The 21,123-nt window shown below is 42.0% G+C and overlaps 1 protein-coding gene across 2 annotated transcripts in view; it reads left to right on the top strand.

The window, feature by feature from the left end:
• The window catches only part of ST6GAL2 (ST6 beta-galactoside alpha-2,6-sialyltransferase 2), a 178,898-nt gene that overhangs the window by 123,585 nt on the left and 34,190 nt on the right, over positions 1–21,123 (top strand). Inside the window, exon 1 of one of the 2 annotated variants that reach the window (XM_074909379.1) lies at positions 4,272–4,368. The exons of the other annotated variant lie outside the window; for it this stretch is intronic. The gene's annotated coding sequence lies outside the window, so the exon portion shown is untranslated. Of the gene's footprint in view, positions 1–4,271; positions 4,369–21,123 lie in introns of those variants that run through there. 2 annotated transcript variants of the gene reach the window in all.

The raw sequence follows: 21,123 nt of genomic DNA, 5'->3' as shown, positions 1-21,123 counted from the left end.
TTTTTTCCATCTGTTCTGTGCAAAAGGAGTTCATAGAAACACCTTGTACATGCACAGGAGTATGCATCAGCCAGAATTGCAACAAGCCCTGAGAGCCCAGCCAAATGCATGTACGCATCTGAAGCTAAACCACCTTGTCACTGAGTCAGGGAGAATTTCATCAGGATGTTTCTGAAGGGCAAAGAAACAGCTTGCTTTGGAGAGGAGGCAATTCTACCAAGCACCTGACACAAGACGATATGAGAAAACCAAGCCACACTCTCTCCTAAGGGGGAGTTGTTAATTGAGCTCTGTAGGCTCCGATCCTAAATCCACGTCTGCATCTGTACAACTACACCACCAAAATGCATCCGACTTGTGCAGTAGCCAACAGCATTAACTCCAGCTTATTAAAAACCTACTTGATGATTAGAAACAAAAGGCAGTTTAGCACTAAGGAGGAACACAGCATGTGACAACTGCAGGTCCCTCTGGGTGCAGCAGGACTGAACTGCCCGGCCAGAGGAGCCGTACCTGGAGGCAGTGCTGCTGAAGACCTAGGAGATTCATTGCCTCTGAGTGCAGCAGAGAACAGGCTGCAGCGTGCTCCTTCCTTCCCTGCCCTAAACAGGGACAGCATGTCTGAGGGTTTGCAGAAAGAGAGCCGTACGCAACCCACCTAACATGCCTCCTCCAGGACTAATGGCAGAAAACTCTCTTGCGTAATCATGAGAAGTGGGACATGCACAATCTGTAGGTACCCAGGGCTTACACATTAACACAACCTTAAGAGCACCTCTTTTGTTCCAAACCAGAATAGTTCTGAAATAAAATTGCAATTACTTGGATAAAACTCAGCTTTGGTAAAGTCAATGGAAAAAATCCCTTTTACATCAGTGGAGCCATATTAGCCAAGGTTATGTTTTGAAAAGGTTGAATGAGTTTGTGCCCAGGTTTTAAGGATCTGTGTGTACTGTACCCTGCCATTTTAAATGATGACTACAAAGGTCTGTTATGTAACTTTTTTTCAGGAAAGGCAAAAGCTTTCTTTGTGTTGCCATTTTTAATATACTGTGACTCTTGCTCATCGTAAATTAGGTTATTTATCCCCTTTATTTATATGCACTGCTCTAACACTGTAACAAAACAAAGTGATAGATGCACCTATACCAGTCGTCAAACTCAATAACAAAGCAACAGCAACTGTGTGTAACTCTACCCTATTGTTATCAATTTATATAAAAGACAAGCTGTGAATGTGTGAAAGTAAATTCTTTTACCATTCTGGACTTGCCAGCAAATACTTTGTCCTCTGATCTCAAACCCTTCCCCAGGGCTGCTCCGACATCTTGGGGGACTGATGCTGATCTCACAGACCTGATCCTAATTCACTTTCCTGGTTTCTAGGGAAGCTGTTCTTTATTACACTGCTGAAATTGAAGACAGAATCAGGCCAATAGTCAGAAATACAGGATGCAGAGCTCTTTCCATTTGGAGTTCAGAGTCTAAGCCAAAAGCAGAATGTCAAAGGCAGAAGCAAACCTGACTGGATTGCAGTCTAACTCTACCTGCCTTCTGCAGATAAATTTTACATTTAGATGTGTAGGGACGACTCCCACTGAAATCAATAAAAATTGTGCTCAACCAGCATTATTTGTCACCAATGCATTCTGGAATTCTTTTGCTGAAAGAGAGAGGAGTTTTCATGTGACAAGCACTCCGGATACCGTGTTGCAACAATCTCAGCTTCCCGTGTAGAATATTTTAGCGCAACCAACTTCCCTGTAATATTCACTTAATTTATGCTATTCATTTATATTCTATTCCAAATTGAAATTCTATTTCACTGGTATATTAAAAATGAGCCTACTAAAGAACAGCACATTTTAAAATAGTAACAGATGGAAAAGTCTGTAGAGTTCTACAAATTTAGATTCCTACTTTAATTAAATAAATTCAAGAACTGAATAAGCAATATCTACCTTTCACTTTGTTTCTGAAGACGTGTGCTTATGGTTTATTGTATGAGCCAGAACATCGTTTTATAGACAGATGCAGCGAACCTGGGCAAAAAATTAGTGGGAAAATATCCATACCTTCACTGCTAATTGAGTTTATAAATTTAGATATTTGAAAGAATGCTCTACAGGACTATCCCTCAAGCAGCAGTGTGCCTGCGGAACCAATCTGTGGATATATCTACATTGCAGTCCCTTTCAATCGCATTTTTGTTGCCTTTATCACAGGTATGTAGGAAAACTCTTTTGCATCACATCATATCACTTTGATAAATTACGAATTGGGATATTTTTTAAGGAATTAGCTCTAGATTTGAAATTTGTTTTCACAATGTCCTAGGCTGACGGGGAAAATGTTATTTTTATTCATTAATTGCTTTGCAATTCATGAAACTTCTCAGTTAAATGGAATAAGTGGATGAACTTCTCTGGCATTTACAATCACTATTTGCTTTTAGCATGGAGTGTTACTTCAACAATCATATTTTCCAAACTGTTAACCTGTTCTTGATTGTGCTTTGTCTTCCACATCCTTGCGATGTTACCTCTTAATTTAGCAAATGGCATCTTTTTTACTTCAGTACTAACTGTTTTGATTTCGACAGGGGTTCCGTCCGTAGCTTTGCCGGCACGCCTTTTGCAGGCATGTTCTTCTCATCATCTTACACCTTACAAATACGGGCACAAAGAAGCTACAGTCTCAGGCGCATTTACACAAGATGCTTAACTTAGGGCATTGATCCAGCACAATAAAGGTTTTCTATCACGGTACTGATTCTTTGTAAGTGAAGACTTACTTAGACTATTTGCGAAGTAAACTACTATTCAATCTGAACAAAGGCAGTAAAATACGCTTTAAGGTATTTTTAGCTGTTCGGCAAGCTGAGAAAGGATAGCAACGATTGCACTGCAAACACTTCTCTTTCATTGTGCCGCTGGATAGACACAGGGGCGATGGGCGTCGTTTGGCTCCAGCGGCGTGCGGGAGTATTTACCCTAGTTGCTTTAGCACCTATCTGCTCGCTCCTCTCCTTTGTGCTGGCTGATCCAACAGCCCTGCACCGCACCGCCTGCCTACCCGCTCCCCAAGCGAGTCAATGTGTTTCTTCTCAGGAGACCTTTAAGCTTAAAATATTTCCTTAATTAACGGAGCTTAATCTTAAAAGAGCCAAAGCTGGCTGCAGCGCTTCCACGCCGCGTGGGTCCCAGAGACCCACCACCCGGCTCGGGGGGCGGAGGGGGGGGGGCTGAGGAACGGACCATATTTCCAACTTCGCGGACCGGCCCCAGGGACACCTCCCGGTGGCGGAGCCCGGAGGCGCTTCCCGCGCTCGGCGGGCCGGGGGAGGCGAGGCGAGGCGAGGGGGCTGCCGGCCCGGGGCCCGCCCGCCACCTCCCGCTTTCAACTTCTCCAGCACAGACCCTCGAGGGTGCAGCGCGGCCCCCGAGGAGCACCACAGACCCCCGGCCCCGCCACGCCAAGGCGGGGGAAGGCGAACGGCGGCCCCTCCCCGCCATCCCATCCCGGTGCATCCCCCAGTCCCCGGCCAGCTCCGGGGGAAGGTGCCCCGCTGCCGCAGGCCCCCGCACTTCCCCCCGCGCGGAAAAGATGCGGCGCTGCCCCCCAGCCCCCTCCGCCCATGCGGAGGACGGTGCGGCGCTGTCCCCGCCGCCGGGGTGGCCCCCTCCCGCCGCAGCGCCCGCCCCTCCCGCCGGGGCCGCCCCGCCCGCCGCTGCCCTTCCCGAACAATGAGCCGGGACGGCGCGGCACGGCCCCGGGGCAGCCCCGCCATGTCCGCCCCGCCGCGGCCCCGGCCCCGGCCCCAGGCAGGCGGCCCCCTCCGCCCGGCAGCCGGCGCAGCCTCCCGCCCCGCCGCCGTAGCGCTCGGCTCCGCCCGCGAGGTAACGGGGGCGGGGGCACCCCCCCTTTCCCTTCCTTTCGCCCCCCCCATGCCGGGAGGGGCCGGGCGGCGGCGCGGGGGGCGCTCGGCCGTGTGCGGGCAGCGTCGGGGGGGTGGGTAGCGGCCCTGGGGGGGCGGGGGGCGGTGCCGCGCCGCGCCGCGCCGCTGCCCGTGTCACCCACCCGGCGTGGTGCCGCGGCGATCCGGCGCGATCCGGGGTGCCTCCCTCCCACCCGGCGGGAGCCGGGGTGCCTCCCACCCGGCGGCGGCGGCGGCGGCGGCGGCTGCCCGCGCCCTGCGCTTTGTGCGTGCGGCGGCGGCGGCAGCCCCGGCCCCACCAGCCCTACCAGCCCCACCACCATGCGTGGGGAGAGGCGCCTCGTGGGAAGCGGCGAGGCGGAGCGCCCGCCCCGGCCCGGCTGCCGCACCTCGGGGGGCAGGCACCCCGCAGAGCCCTGAGCGCCCCGGCGGTAGGTGGGGGGCACCCCCGGGCAGAAAGCGCCTTCGGGTTTGCTTTGGGGGGATGAGGGGGAGGGTTTCTGCTGTGCAGCCTTTGCTGGAAGGAGAATCCTATACGTGAAGCCATATGGATTCTCAGTGCCATAGCTCAGTGGCTTCTTGGCTTAACAGTTTTCAGGCGGGGAGCATGCAGTGTGTGTTTTTAGGAGGGCTCGCCTGCTCAAGAGAGCTTGAATAGATATGTTTAGAAAAGCAGTGCTTTCCAGGAATTTAAATGAGACCTTTTTTTTTTTTTTTGTGGTTGCTTTTCAAGGCTGTTCTATTAGTTCTGTATTTGCTTTTGCAGATTGCGCTTATAAATAGTTAGGCAGTCGCATTAGCGTATAAAAATCGATATTCTCAAGGAGAAAAAAAAAAAAGGGCTCTGCGAATTTAACAAGCGGTGTAGATCACTTTTTGTAGTCTGCTTATGTATTTTATCAGTAACATTATAATCTTTAATACTCAACAACCATTTGTAGTTTATTCTGTCATGGTAACGTGTTTCAGTTGGTACTAGAAAAAAACTTTGACTGGGTTGGTCGTTGAAGTAATTTAGTTGATAACTGTTGGAGTAAGATTTAGTCATCTCGTTTCTTCATGTGGAGAGAAGTGTTGGTAGGCAGGAGGCAGCAGCAAACCACAAGGTTAAGGTTTTTGCTCCTTTCTCAATCTGATTTTCCTTTTTCAGTTTTCCAAACTTTCTGAACTTTAACCCTTTACAATGAAACTTTCCAGGCGTGGTGTCTGCATCCAGGTAATTGTAATACATATATACGTCTATATCTTCTTTTGTTTGGAAAACTCATGCAAAAGTGATTCAGCTGGTTTTGATAGTGTGGGGCTTTTGAATATGGGGAAGAATTACTACATTTTTTCCATTTAAACGTGAAGCTCTTGCAGGTTTTTGTTGTGGTTTTTTTTGACAGGGGTTTTTGTTACTATTTTAAAGCTGAAACAGTTTAAAGGTATTTTTCCTTCATATGCGCTTTCCGATTAAAATACTGTTTGATTGGAAATCCTATGGTGGTTACCCATTGTTTTTCTGTGTGTCTTGCTAAGACCAAAAGCTGCGATATTGGGAAAAGATGTGCAGTTTGTTGCTGAATGAGAAGCTGTGATAAAGGGTCTGGAAGTGAGGTCCTGCTTGCGTATTTCAAACGCAAGGATATTCGGCACTGATTCTACAGCTGGTAACAAAGGGACGTCTTGGCAGACACCTCTGCTGAAGCAGGGAGGGCTCTGATTGCCATCTGCTGCAAAACTTCTGGATTTGAGGTCCTGTAAGTGAAGACTTTGAACTCTTTGTAAGCAGAAGTCATCTTTGATGGAGTTTAGGACCTCAGCAACTCCCGATGTGGTAGTCAAGAGAACTCTTTTTTCTTGTACGGTTCATCTGGGCAGAGGACAGGATTTCCCAGCATTGTCCACACTGCACACTCAGAGTTGAAGGATGTATACAAAATGTTAGAGGTTTGTTGGGAAGCCGCAGACCTCTACATCTATGTTTTGTGATGTGTTTTCTATTGGGGAAAAGAAAAGAAAGGCCAAACAATAGGGAAAGTGTTATAAAAACTTTACAAAAGGAGCTTAAAGGGATGTTAGGATTGTATATGTAAACGTCCCAGTGGAAAAGTTAAACGTTGACCTTATCTCTGTCCTTCTTTGAAATCTGCAAAATGATTGTTATATGTCTTCTTAGATTAAACATAATTGTGCATAAATAAAATCTGGAGATAGCATTTCCAGATTTAAAATTAAGAAACCAAAATAGAAAATAATTGTAATCCTACAGAATTTGATTATTTGTTTCTATTTCATATTAGTGAAATGAGATAAAACGGCATCCTATTGGTAGCATCCTAATGATTGCATTGTGAATTGATGCTGTGTATGTTAGTTACTGTATATACTAGTGGAATATGCTGGATTTTACCTAAATTGTTGGAATGCTACTGGTCCATCAGAAATTGTATGCAAATCCCTCTGCAGTAGTTTTCAGATTGTGTTTTGGGAACTTCCCTGTATTTTCTAAGCAATTGGCTGGCAATCTGCAGAGAAGTGCTTGGGCATATGGTGTTGGCTCATTTTCCGTGTATTTAGCTACTAATGGCATTAAAAGAAGCCAAAAGATATTAAATACCTCTCTAATATTAATTATCTTGATAAGACATTGCTGTAAACACTGTTAAAATTGCAGATGTATACAAATGCCATGTGATTGGTTTGAAGGCAAATCCAGGGAACAGGGTCAGTGGGAAATCTGTTGATCTGCGAAGATCTGTTGAGATGCTGTTGCTGCTACAAAAAAAAAAAAAAAAAAAAAAAAAAAAAAAAAAAAGGTGCCCCCGTGACATCGTAACTTTGGAACAAAGGCGTAGGGACTTGATTCAAGGAACGGAAAATCCGTCTTTGCTGCTACTTTCGTAATGCAGAAATAATTTTTGTCGAGTAAGACTTCTGGCTTCCTCAGAGTAAAAGTTTACAACCCTTAAATAGCTCTTCCTGACACTAAGCAGTATCCCTTTCACGCGTTTGAAGTGTGTTAAAAAGACTGGCTAGTAACATTGGTGCTGATGATTGAAAAAGAAATTTACAACATCAGATACTTTTCTTTAAATTATTTCAAGCATTAGACTGCCACACTTGAATATAATTAATGTAGTAAATGGTTTATTAGGCACCATCTGAACTTTTGTCTTGGTTAATTATAGAAGCTTAGTGCAATGGTCTGTGTACAATATTCAGCCCAAATAATTGCTTTCAGACTTTTATCTGACCATGGTTATTTTTGGAGCAGCTGCATGCATGGCTTTTCCCTGAACTTTGCACTTTTTAGGCTCTCATTTGCAGTCCTGCCCCTACATTTCAAATTTGCATAACTAAAAGCAGTTGCATTGTGATTTTGCTGGTAGTAATTCAGAGCAATTGCTCTGCGTGCCATTGTGTGGTAATATGTTTTGAACTTCCTTAAAACTATCATTCATATTTAGGTATCCACCAAACCATGACACAAATTGGAAAGTTGCAATTAGTTTTTATCTGAATTTTTTTAATGATTGCTGAAGTTAAGAGTGTTTATTGCGGTGACATTGTGCGTCCTGAAAATTATTCTAAGAATATAAAAGTAGTGGCATGGGATGCTCCACAAAGAATTTACAATAAAAGGTTCAGATACAGCAAACCTCTTCTTCATGTGCTGAATCACATATATTCATTCTGTAATGAATGCCATCTTCAGACAATAAACCTCATGTTGCCATATTTAGGGTGCAAGATCGTATGAAAAGCTGACTACAACTACCATATTATACCTGAGAATAATGTAAAAAAAAAAAAATTAATTGGGTTTATGAACATTTTGCATTTTAGATGCAGTCTTTTCTATGGTGCCACCATAGAAAAATTATTTCCTTGATCAGTAGCACTTCTGAGAAAAGCAATTTTGTAAAGAAATTCAGATTTTTTTATTCGGTCTGAAGATTTTACACAGACTAGAAACAGTGGGTCAGTATTTGTCCTTGAGAGCAAAGTACGCCAGAATCATTAAATGTTTGTTGTATGCATTTTTCAGAGGTTGGCTCTTTCCATAAGGATAAATGTTTGAAGGGTTAAATGTCAGGGAGCTGTTGCCAGTGTTCTTGATGAGGGTCCTTGACCTTGGGAACTTCCTACTGACAGATGCTCTGACAGACCCTGTTGGTCTACAGGCCTTTCAAAGCCCTCTTTGACACCAGTCACTTTGGAGAGGCCATGCTGCTGAAGACAGCCAGAGGTTTGATGGGAGCTGGGGAAGTGGAGCAGAGCTGAGCTCTGGGATGTGGTGGCCTGGGTTGCTGTTACATTTCATTGGAATGCAAATGTACGGCTGGTTGAGTGTGTTACTGCATTGTGCTTTCTGGAAGACTGGTCTTCAGAAATCTAAATGTAAATGTAAAGTAAATGTTATTCATTGCATAGGTCTGCGGTTGTCGTCGGAGTAGGATTCACCGCAGGTTTTGTACAGTCCATTGTTTATTGTATTAAGTTTTATAAATACTATCTGAGATTAGGGCAGTTTATAGCTAGGATTGTGAAATGCCTGCAGGTGCTCTCTGGGGACTGAACACAAAATCATGTGAACTGTTAACTGTGGAAAGATTCTTCTTTCCTTGTGATACATATCTGTCTGGGTGGAAGGTACGTGGCCCACCAGATGAAGAAGACTTAGTGAGATGGGGTGATTCGTTCTGCAACTTTGTGCATCCGTTATGTCATCGACGGAGCCAAATGTCCAGGGGGATAAAATTTGATGAGGGATCTTTATAGGATTCTCAGTTTGAAGTAGCTCTGCTATGCCAAGTTCTGTATTGAATTTTGGTAGTGGAGCTGCCTTTCAGTCCATCACTGGAAGGACTAGTTTTGGTCTGGTCACTGTTATGTCTGGCCCTCAGCAGAAGCTCTGCTCCTGTCTCTACAAAATACTGTGTCTCTTCTGCCCATGATGCTTTGTTTGAGGCACAGGGACCTAAGTAAATACCTTCTGTGTATAAAAATGTAGTGATGTGCTCTACAATCGTGGTCCAAAATGCTCTCAGTCTTTGCATAACTGAGTAGTGCAGAATTTGACATTCTTTTATGAGGCTGATTCCTAGATAAGAAGATGCTAATTCAAAGTGTTCTTTTAACACAATGCATTGCAAATCTGAAGAATGTTGTAGGTATTTTATAATTCACTACACAGAGCAGGGGTGTTTGGTTCTGGACTGGTAATGGGGTATTGGGCTCTTCACCCGTACACTGCGGCAGGGAATGGAGGTCAGTAACAAATGAAAGCTGTTACAATCTGATAGCTGTTTTGTCACCTGTGAAATGTGGTTTCTAATAGATAGGTTTCCACATCGTAGGAGCAGCCGCTGCAATTAGATGAGCAGAGCCAGCCCCCTTGTCGAAAAGACTCATTAGAGTGGCTAACAAGCACATCACTCCTCATCTTAGCCTCAAACCTATCCTGCCAGTTAAGTGTTTCCAAACACAGTCTAGGGATCTGTGATTGCTAATCGCGCTCTGTCTGCTAGTGGACAAAGAGCACGTTTTATTGTTGGAACTGTTGGCCTGTCTTTCCTAGAAAGGAAATTTCATTTGTAAAAGCCGAAAGAAGTGGAGCTTACAGCAGCATCCATGAGGTTCTGGCTCCATGTGAATAAGTTGCTTCACTGAGTTTAGGATTTCATCCTGTCGAAGCATTATAGAGGGCACCCTCTATCTCCCAGTGAAGCTAATCATGTCCAGACTTGATAGTAGTTACTGACAAATTGGCTGAGAAGTCGGTGATTAATTTTAACAAATGAGTTTTCTTTAAATGCAAGCCCATGCATGCCAATTATAACAGTATGCCTATGATAAACTTAGGGATTTTTTTTTTTCTTTAAGCTTCAAATCTGCTGGTAAGTGATTATTTTTTCCAGTGTCTTAAAACATCTATGTGTTGCAGGGAGTGTCTTGGGGGGACACAGAGAAGTGCTTTTTCTCCCCCCAAATACCCTGAATACCAATGAAATGTTCAAAGTGGTTGCAGAATTATTTTCTAGTGGTTAAGGAGTATTTAATGCATTGTATCATACAGTCTGGAAGGCTTCTAGCGTCTTCAGTGAACTACAGACCCGATACCTGGTCCCGTAAAATCAGTGAAAGGTCTTGTACTGCCTTTAAGTGGGCTTTGGTCTAGACCCCTGTGAGTCATAGTTTGTATTCCAGCTGCAGGCTCCTTGCAACAGGAAACAATAAACCTGGGTGGTAGGAAACAAAGGCCCTACAAAACATACATGGATTGGGTCATATTTTGATATATTTTGAAGCTGGTTTTAAAACAAAGACTGCTTGGGCTAAATATATCATGAGGCGTTATAGAAGAAGCATTAAGAATGAGAAGAGTGTCAGATTTTTTTGAATAAAGCAGTGTATGCTATGTGATTATTTTTTTTCCTAAAGACTGTGATGCAAGCATAGAAATTGCATTATAGCTTCATAGACAAGAAACCTTATTTCTTAAGAACACAAGTGTGGTTTATAGGAAAATCAAGCAGTGACATGTTTTGAGACATTTAACTTGGATATAGTCTTGCAGATAGATGCAAGGCTACAATCTAACTACCTTGACTCCACACACAGACCTTTTATTAGCACAGCTGAAGGGCACAAAATATCAAGAGGTGGTTTTACACTGATGAGTTCACATGACTGTAGCAGTGTGGTGTTGACATTTTCTTTACAATATGTGACCTTTTTTTCAGAAACTTATCATTCACCCATAAAACACATGTTCTGATTTAAAGCACAGTTAAAAGGTCTACTTAGCGTAAGGAGGAGTTTTACTAAGTATAAAAATGATTGCTTTGACAAAATGGAGAATAATGTGGCATTAACAAAGTGAACTCATGGGTTTTTTGGGTTTTTTTTGGTTTTGTTTAACATGCATAACTCAGTACCCTTACATTTAAAAGACATTTAGAAAACTCCAAGTCCCTTAAAAGATTGTTTCTTTCATTATCTTGACAAACCTTGAAAAGTAGTTTCAGTGCCTGCATAGCGATTATGTTTCAGAAATAGTTCTTGGGGGTTTTATTATGTGCTGAAACATATGTTTATAAAAAAGACTATAACCTGGTGGAAAAAGTGTCTTACAATAATAAACCTGTCGATGGGCCATATGCTGCCATCAGTATGTATGAGAAAAATAAATTCTTCTACAAGTGTTAAGTAAGTTTACAGCCTGAGTGTTAAGTTAGGGTCAGACTGTGACTGGCCCTCTGTGGATTGAGAGGGGGAGGAAAGTGCATGCAGATCCTCCTCATGCTCTTTTCATTAGCTCACACGGTGGCTGGCGAGATGGAGCGGAGTAGCATCGGAGTAGCATCCTTTCCCAAAGGGCAGCAAAGGCAGGAGCTCTGTGGGAGACCATGGGAAGTCCTCCTGCAGCTTTCCTTGGCACTCTGCAGGTTTGTGCTGACCCAGCACAGGACTGTATATTTTTGTAAAACCTGGCTGATCTTTGCATGGTGTCTCCTGAGAAGAGCAAACCTCTGAGGCAGATTATCTGCATTTAAAAGGTGACAAAACAGATATATGAAGCCGGTACAAATAAAAGAGCTCTGATAAATATGCAGTTGGGTAAGAAATGTGGAAAAACTGCAGTTCTTAATATCTAATAGGTAGATAATTTGTATTTTACAGATTTTTTTTTTGTGCTTGTATCACCATTTTTGTTTTTTAAATGTAGGTGAGGTCGTCATTGCAAAGTCTTTTGCGTCACAAGAGCAAAAGTAAGAGGCAGTAGGTCAAAGAATGTGTCATTATTAAAAGTCACTTCTGTGTGGGATCAATGTTGGGTTAATGTAGACACTTTCAAGTCTATTCTGCTTTGAATGCACTCGCAGAGCTCCTGTTAGTGGGAGTCATGCATGTGTGCATCTCAAAAAGAATAGGTCTCTTTAATGAGGCACCTTCTTAGAAACATACTTCACCAAGCAGTGTTTTTAGTGTCCTTATGTTTTCCACCACTGATCAGCTGTGCACTGCTTGTTTTCCTGGCAGCTCAGCACATGATATCAAAGATTAAGGAGAATTGCTTAAAGTAGTTGACCATGCTGTAGGCTGTGTCAAGACATACATGAGGTCGCCATAGTATCTGTTATCAAAATCAAGATTGTGAACAGAGTAGTCCCCACCAGGAGTGAATTCCTTAGCCGCAGTCTTTCCAAGGTTCATCAAAGCTTTTAGTTTGCTCAGGGGAAATTTGCTTCTTGAGGGCTGAGGTCTTTCCCCTGGGTTTTCCTGCCCAGAAGTCTAATAAGGTATGTTGTGTCTATGTGTATGAGGCACCCAGTCTAGAAGAGGGCCTTGAAGACCAAGGGGTGGACCAGAGAGAGGGAATAAGCTTCAGCAGAAGCACCCAGACCCCAACACAGTTGGCAATGACTGCGGAAATGGAAATGGGAAAAGATAATAGATTGGATCAATAATCCATGGAGGAGTAGGTGCTTGGGAGTTATGTGGATGTCCCCTGGGAAAACTTTTGGGCACATCAGAGAGTAAGGCAAAGTATGAATTGTAGGTATAGTAGGAGGATGACAGTAAGTCTGGGGAGGAAACCATCTGTGTCTGGTGTGTGCTTACCTTTCCAAGAGAGGCACTTTGGTACTGTCAAGGCTTAGAAGCACCCTGAGACTATTTCTCTTCAGCCTGATGAAATGTAGCTCCCCCATGAAGACTGTGAAGTCCAGCCAAGCTCTTACACCCAGTTGGACCTGAGGGAAGGGTCCTGAGCTTCGGTGCTTGCCTTCTGAGCACAGTTGATGAGGTGAGTGAGGAGCCTGCAGTGGGCCAGGCTGGCTTGCCTACAGTATGTACAAGCCAACATGTAGTGTTAACAACTGCAGTGCTCAGAATTTGCACAAACCCACATTTAGTAATAAAATAGCCTGCAACTAGTCAAAGGCACCAGTAGTAGCCAAGCAAATTTGGAATGTCTAAGCCAACCATTTTTAAGTTAAGATGAGCCAAAAAAAATTAGGAAACAGTCCAAGAAATGGAGAACACCTCACTTTTCTGGAACTCTCATATCTCCAAGATGCCTTGGCCGATCTACCTCAAACTTTCCAGAGAAGCTTTCCTTGGCACAAGACCATGACTGTGAAATTTCATGTAACCGGGTTTTACTTTGTTGAAGTTATGAAGGTTAAAACTGGAGTTTGTTATAGAAAGCTAATCTCTCCATTAGAAATATTTCTGCATAGTTGATATTCATTCCATTGTAATTGTTCACTGTTATTTCTCGTTCAGGCTGATTGTATTTTTGCTGTTTATTTTAGTTTTTTTTTTAAAGAATAAATTCAGAGCAGTATAGCTTGGAGCCAAACTGTGCATGGCTGTGTATAGGCATATGTGGTAAGGCAGAAGCATTAGCCCCGTATCCATGGGAGAAGGAGTCATAGTTGAAGTCCTAATCCCACCTGACTGTTACTGGAGAACTTGTTGGAGTGTCTGCCTTGAGAGCTCACTGCTTAATACAGCTTTTCCCTCTCTACTTGGTAGAAGAGAGTGTCTCTGTTGGCCTAGTTATACTCTCACCTCTGGGCAAAAAAATGTTTCTGGTTGATGGCCATCTTGTCATTCAGGGTTTCCTTAGTGGCAGCTCCTGCTGTGGAAAGCCATGAAGATGGCAATAGCTGAAGACTGGGATCAGTGTTCTCCAGGTGTGCTTTTGAACTGCTCTTCATTGTGTCTAAACATCTGTAGCCTGAATTGTCTAGCTGCCAAAATTGCAAAATTTCAGATAGGCAGTAGAAAAAAAAAAAACAACAAAAAAACAAAACACCAGAAAATGTTTGTGGACATAGAAGTGTTATTTAAGTGCACCATAGCTGTGACTTAATTTGGTATAGGAGTGACACCTGGTTGTGCACCAGCCCTGTTCTCTGCTCTGAGTAATGTTTTCTGAACTATTTGAAGACCAAAGCATACCCTTGCAGATACTTGCTATGGTTAGATGGAGCCAAATGAGCAAAAGTCTCTAAATACGCTGTATTTAAAGGCACTGAATTAATCTGACTGAGTCACTTTATAGACAAAGTGAGCAGGGCAGGAACAGATGTCAAGCTGGAATGAGCCCTCACCCCAACACAGACGCTGAGAGTGTTTGAAGTCGATGCTCAACTGTATTTTTCTTTCCTGGGCTTGAGTTTAAAAGCTCCAGGAGAAACTCATCAGAAGTTAGTAGGTGCTGCTCCTGGAAGAGACAGGGTACTGTTGATCAGTGTTTGGTAGGACTCTTTCAGGCAGGATCACCCAGCACCTGCTGGGCTCTGCAGCCCATGAGGCCAGGAGGTGCTCCATATCTGTGCAAGGCACAGTCTTTGTCCTGTTTGCCATTTGTACTGGTGCTAGCAGCTGTAGCAGAAGGAGGTTACTGCTTCTGCCCTAACACACCCCACACCTAACATACGATTGTCTGTCAAGATGTAGTAGATTATCATGGGTTAACTCCTTGAAAAGTGTGTCTGCATAAAATAACTATCAGAAGGTTTTCTCTTTGCTCAGGCATTTTATTATTAGGAGCCTAAAAAGACCAACAGAGCCAGCTAAAAATCAATCTGCCACTTTATAGGCAGCCAATGAGAAGAGTGTGGGGTGGGTGTAATGTGATCACAGCTACTTAAACCAGTGATCATATATACTGCTACAGTCTGCAAAAGCTGGAAGCAGTAGAGAAACCCTGCTGAAAACTCCTGGACCACGGAATTAAAATAATTAAGCCTTGCAGTCACTGGAATATACATTGCTCTTGCAAGGTCGTCAATAAATAAGGGCACAGCTGGAACTTTGCTTTTGTCGGTGTGATGCAGAGGCTCTTTATTTTTTTAAAACAATAAATAAAAGATTTGAAAGCACCCTGAGGATTCTTCAGGTAGTGATAGCGCCAAATCCACAGACATCAAAGAGGAAATGCAAAGCAAAATATATAGATATGAGGATGCATCTTTTGATTCCTGAGCTAGTTCAAGCATCATTGCATGGCACTGTAGTGCTCTGCATAGAGACTCCCTGAATGGTTTCTTTAGTAAGCAGGGCCCCAGCGGAGGAGATCACCTCAATGAATTTTTATCTTCTTGGCATTTCTAGAAATAGTATGTCTGCGCTCTTCTGAATGCAGAGCTGCAAAGCTTTGAGTTTACTACTGGTGCTACTCCATCCTGTGCTTGCAGATGAAAGTTTCCAAGGAGTCTCATAAACTCGTTGCACAAGCTGAGAGAAGGGATAGAAAACTACATAGCCTATAATACTGCAATATTATAGTATTGTCTACTGCTGCAGTAACCCCTGCTGTGTTTGGAAGGTCTCAAGCATACCAGTACCATGTCTAATCAGTCAAGCAGCCAATAGTAATTCACAGCCTTGACTGCTGAGAAATTCAGCATGGCTAAGATAGACATCTGATCCAGCTCCAGAAAGTAAAGGACTCATTCTACAGTAGTTTGCTTTTTGATAGTGCCGCTTTAACACGGTTTCTGAATTTGCTTACTTATTTTCTAAAGAGTAGTTAAAGGTATGAGACTTTAAAATATCCCTCGTTAAAACATTTATGTTATTTCCTTATTTACTCACTTTTAACATTTTAAGTAAATGAGGCAGGAACATTAACAGCCAGACAATGATACAGCTGTGCAAAGACAATAAAGCTGTTAGAAGGATGCTACTGGAGTTTCATGACTCAAAACTTTGTTATAAGTGCAGAACGCACCCAGTAAGTATATGTGATAGACTATGAAGTCTTCCTTACCTGGATTGAAGTCAGCCTCTTTATATGTGATTTCCGCCCACACCCCCCTCAGAACTGTTTGGAAACAGGTATAAAGCAGAAGTGTGGTCAGTAACAGCAGAGCAACAGGAGCGTTGCTCATTTCCCCACTGCCCACATTTCTCAGAAAGTAATATTTGATACCACATCAGTTCCACTGTGGTTTTGGGATATAAACTGAAACTGTATTTTTCATTGAGATTCGCTAAACAGAACATATTTTTGTTCTTTGAAATGCAATACCTTTTTAAGCAAAAGGTTCCCCTCATTTTCTACTCATCCGAAGTGAGGTAACAAAAGAAGAAAATTGCAGGTCCCATTTATGAGAAGTGCTTGGGAAAATGTCAAGTGACTTGGAAACAGGCATGCTGAATAAAACTGTCATCAAGAAAAAACTAGATTGGGCCAAGACTTGCAGCAATGGTTACTGGTTCATAGGTCTTGGAGATGGTTCAGAACAGGAATGCAAGTTCTCCTGAGGTTTTGGAATGCGAGAGGTGGTGATAATGACATGGTGATGCTGGAGGAAACACACGGCTGTAATCTGGAGTCATCAGTCACTGCTTGAAATGCTGGAGAAGCAGTAGCTGTAGAGAGGGTACATAGAATACAGAAAGTAAGTATTATATTAACAGTGTTACATTTTCCAAGAAAGACAGTGCTTTTAGAAATCAAATGTCATGTACTAAAAGTCTGGGTTTTCCCCAATTCTGTGATGCCCAACCTAAGTGAAATTGATTTTAAATTAAAGACACCAATGTGCCTGTTTCTTACAAGACTGTGCTTGGCAAAAAGTGATATATTAGAATTCACATAAACTTGGATTCCCCAACTCCTGGAAAGGAAACTGTATACATTGACCACCAACGGAAATGAGGGCTCCTCTACAGCATGTCCTTGGGCATGTTTAAGTGGCTTGAAAATATGTGATTATTCCTCATGTGCTTGTCCATATTCAGTTTCTTGATGGAGACAGTGGCATTTACAGTATCTGCAGTCTGGAATACTGCTGTTGCTATAGCTTTTAATCATCATCTCCATTTACTAATTTTTAATTTCCATCTCCATTTACTAATTACTAATTTACGAATCATATCCATTTACTAAAAAAAAAACCAAACCAAAACAGAGGCCTTGGCATTGCGATGGCATGGAAGGTTTAGTGAGCACAAATTGTTACCTGTATGTGGTAATAAAGTTAGAAAACACTTTACAAAAATCAAGCTTTCCATTTGCTTGATCTGAGCCCTACAAACTCTTTTTCTTTTATTTCTCTTGTGGTATAAAACTATGTAAGTCTGCTCATTCTTTCATCAAAAATGATTCAGACCTGAGGGACACTTGTAATTTGGAAGTAATTAGTAAATAAGTCAGATAAATACTATCCATTGAGAATTGTGAAAGCACATTGGATAGGATTCTTAAAGAGCTGTATCAAATTCAAACAATTAAAGCTTAAAAAAATTATCAGTAGTTAGTATGATAAGTCCATTTCATCATAAATGAGTTCAGTGTTAATAACTTCTGCCTCATTCTGAGCAATCTGAAGAGATTTAGCAATCACAAAAAGTAGTTAAAATAGAAGAGAAAATCTGTAGAAGTAGAGCATCTTTAGACTAAAATGTGGCAGTATCCAGCTACCATATTTGCAATGTGAACTTGGGGTGTATTGGCACTCAGTGCTTGTGTGCAAATGCAGTCAGTGGAGGTCTGTGGGTATGGGTACTCCCTTCTCCCCAACTAACTTTAAATAGTATTTCTTTTGGTTCTTCTGGGGCACAACATACTGTCTGTCTGCTTGTTTAAGAAAAGCTCGCTGGTGCTCATTTTCCCATGCTGAAGTCAAAAAAACCCCAGCTTGTGTGGCTGCTACTGTTCGGAGAATTGGGCACTTTAAGTGGAAAAGTGAAATATGAGGTATAAGATATGTTTGAATAAATGTGGTTGGTAGGTAGACCGGTCTATCATTGCTCAAAAATTCATCTTAAAACCTTTGTATTCCTCTACTTAAATGTCACTTCAGGATTGTGCGATACTACAGGATTCTGCTGTAGATTTGTATCAGTACAGGGGTGGAGTAATGGAGCTCACAGAGCTGTGCCATTCCTCCCTGGGAATAACCTGGTGGCTCTCTCAGCCCTCCAGGGTCTGTTTAGAGGTAACACCAGATTTCATATCTGGGCGTTTTATATCATACAATTCACTATAGTTACTAGAAGTACTATGAAACTGTACAATGCATTAAAATAAAGTACAATTTACAATGAATAAAGGAAATAGACTATTCCTATATAGAGTTCCTTCTGCTTTATTGCATTTGTAATTTTTTTTAATTCACCAAGCTGGGTTTGGTGATTGATGATTTCAGGCTTTGGCAATTGGTAGGTTTACTACTAGTAGCAGGTTTCCTACCAGTGAGTGTGGATTACCAGCACTTTGCTATACTACCTCATGTCCAAATACGGATTCACTAGATTTTTACTCTTCTGCCACAGCAGAACAGGCACCACATAACGTTTTGCACAAATACTGAAAAATCTGAGAAGTTTGGAATAGATTGAATACAGCTGAACACCAGAACAAGAGTCTCATTGCTGTTTGGCATAATTTATGATTGCTGACAGTATATCTTTTTGCATTTTTATACCCATATTTAGCATGAACATCAATGTGTTTTTCTCCAACATTAAAAAAAACCCAACCTGATGAAAGTAGGAAAATTTTGCTTTGCTTGCAGTTATCCTATGTAGGTAGTCTATACCTGCTATAGCAGTTTTAACTGTTAGTAAAACATCTCTACTAACATATGCTGACTAGAAATATAGATGCAAATCAAGAAAGAAAAGCAAGAATCATGAAAATGTCAGAAACGTTAAGCACTAGTTTTTAGATCAGACTAAATGTTGGGGTTTTTTCATTTATTTAGTGTCTGAACGGAATTGAAGCAGGACTAAACCCCATCAACAGAATAGGTCTGACAGGATTGGGTGTTGCTAAGGAATCAATCTATGTTAAAACAAAAATTTCTTTTTCAGAACAGTCTCTTTATTTTGGCAGAGAAAACCTTCTTCTGATTGATTTAGGGCAGTGAATTGGCTTCACTTTATTACTTGCTCTCTGCCTTTAGCACTTAAAAGCTTGCAGACATGGATTGGGGCTGTATTATGCTAGGCAAGGGGCAAAACCACATAAAAGTTTGTCTCCATCCTTGCAAATGTTTTGCTGATTCTTCACATGGTTGGCTTGAGTGTTGCTGATAGTCTTCCTAAATGGCAGATGGTGCCACGGTGAGGGAAAACACGTTTTCTGGGAAGACCATGAAACTGAAGAGAAGCAAGCACTGTCTCATAAGGGAAAGACAGCATGTGGGTGTGGTAGGGGAGCATGGGCAGACGCCAGCTGCTACTTGCCACAGCTGAGATGGGGTCTGCTCACAAGGGTGCTGAGTTGCCCCTGTGCAGCCAGAGAGAAGAGGAGAGAGAGAAAGAGAATTTCAGACATGTCAGACATCTTGCTGAGAGGACAGCTATGATCTGTGCCGGGCAAGAGGATGCACTTCATATGTATCTTCTAAGAAGATGCATCTGCATCTTCTAAGCAGAGTATGCAAAAGATAAGCAGGGGGTTTGCCTGTCTTGGCTACTTAAAGGCAGTCTTACGAGGAGGGCTTTTTAAGGAAATCAGTGATATTTCAAAGGCCTGCCTGTTGGCTGAAAACAAAAAAAAAAAAAAAAAAAAAAAGCATAGCTAATGTTTGAAATACTAACAAATATTTTAATGAAAATTTTGAGAATCCCACCTGTTGAAGAATTGAAGGAAGGGAATATATTACATGTATAGTGATGAGCTTCAGACTTCAAAGTCAGTATTTAAATGAAGACTTTCCTCTAGAGGTAAAGGCATGTCAACAACTTCTTCCAAGTATCTGAGTAAAAAAAGCATTTACTCTTTCACAGATTCATCTGTAGTGGCCTATAGATTTCTAAATACAAGGTTTTAGATTCTGTTGTCTCTTATGATGGTGAAAATTAGCATCAAATGGTAATTCCACAGTTGTATCAAGAGAGGATGGGCTCAGGATCTTATCCCGTCATATCATCTTTTGTAGCAAAAACAACTAATGCAAATAATCTTGCAAATTAGCCAGCTCTGTCTTGCCTCTCATATACCTCAGTTTCTCACTGTTCTAATCATGTCAGAGCTTTCAGAAACACTAATTTTTTTTTCTGCTACCCTCCACCTTGTAAATTCCTATGTACTTGTAGGGAATGAATGGCAAGTGCTAGGAGAGAAGACCTTGTGCACTGCACATGGGCATTAATGACTGCACAAAGGGGAAAGCTATGAAGAATTCAACCAACAGCCTTGATTTAATTGTCACCATTCCTCATACTAGTTTCATGATGGTAGTTCTTAGAGATCCTGCTTCTCTGCAAAAATTCCGGACAGGTAGGATTCAGGTTCCAGTGGTTCGTATCAGGTTACAAACAGCTGTATCCCCCACAAAAGAGATTTCTGTTGATCTAGTCAGAGTTTAATCTAATATTGCCCTGAGCCATGCATAAAACAGTGCCAGAATGGAGGAGAGAAAGAAAAAAAACAAAGGAACTTAAATACTAATACCACTTTATTTTGCTTTACAGAGCCAAACAAAACATCCCGGCTAGTGTAGGTTGGCTTATCATCAGCATAGTCATGTTAAGTATTAAAATATACAAAAAAAAAGGGGGAAAAAATTGTTACAGTCCAGGAAACTTCACTTTTGGATTGTATTTGTAATGTAACAAGGGCTAAACTGACTTCATCCTTCAGTTTGGCAGGCCTTCTTCCAGGGTGAAACTTTTCATTCAAGCTTTTAGCCTAGAGCAAATAAGCCTGTAGAAGCCATGTTGTTTGTATGTATGTATATGAGTATATAAAAATGAGACATTAACACTGATCATTTTCTAAATGCTCTTTTACAGTTATGTTGTTAACATAAATAGGAGTTGGCACTGAAATAGAGCTGAGAAATAGGGAATAATTTATCTACCATTGTTTGCTTTTAGAGTTTTAAAACAAGGACTTGCTTACTTTCTGGAACATATGTAAAAAGACAAACTAGAGTCTAATAAAAAGTAATAAAAAGCAAAACAGAACACAGTGCCTATAGGATTTGCTTTATTGGAACATACAGGAGAAACATATTCTGTGGATGTAAAATTTACTGTTATATTGAGATATGGATAATCATTGTATCTCAGAAACGTTGTTGCTTTAGAGTGGAAAATCAAAATTCTCCAACCATTTCTGCCTGGAAGAATTTGTGAGTTTAGTCAAGTTTTTTGTGATAGGATTGAAACAGACCTTTTGTGACTGCACTTTCTGTTCATGCGTGTGTTAGTATAAACGT

This window comes from Athene noctua, chromosome 1, assembly GCF_965140245.1.
Source record: "Athene noctua chromosome 1, bAthNoc1.hap1.1, whole genome shotgun sequence".
In the NCBI taxonomy this organism is placed as follows: Eukaryota; Metazoa; Chordata; class Aves; order Strigiformes; family Strigidae; genus Athene; species Athene noctua.
Note: the sequence above shows the minus strand (reverse complement) of the source record. Positions and strands in the feature narration are given on the sequence as shown.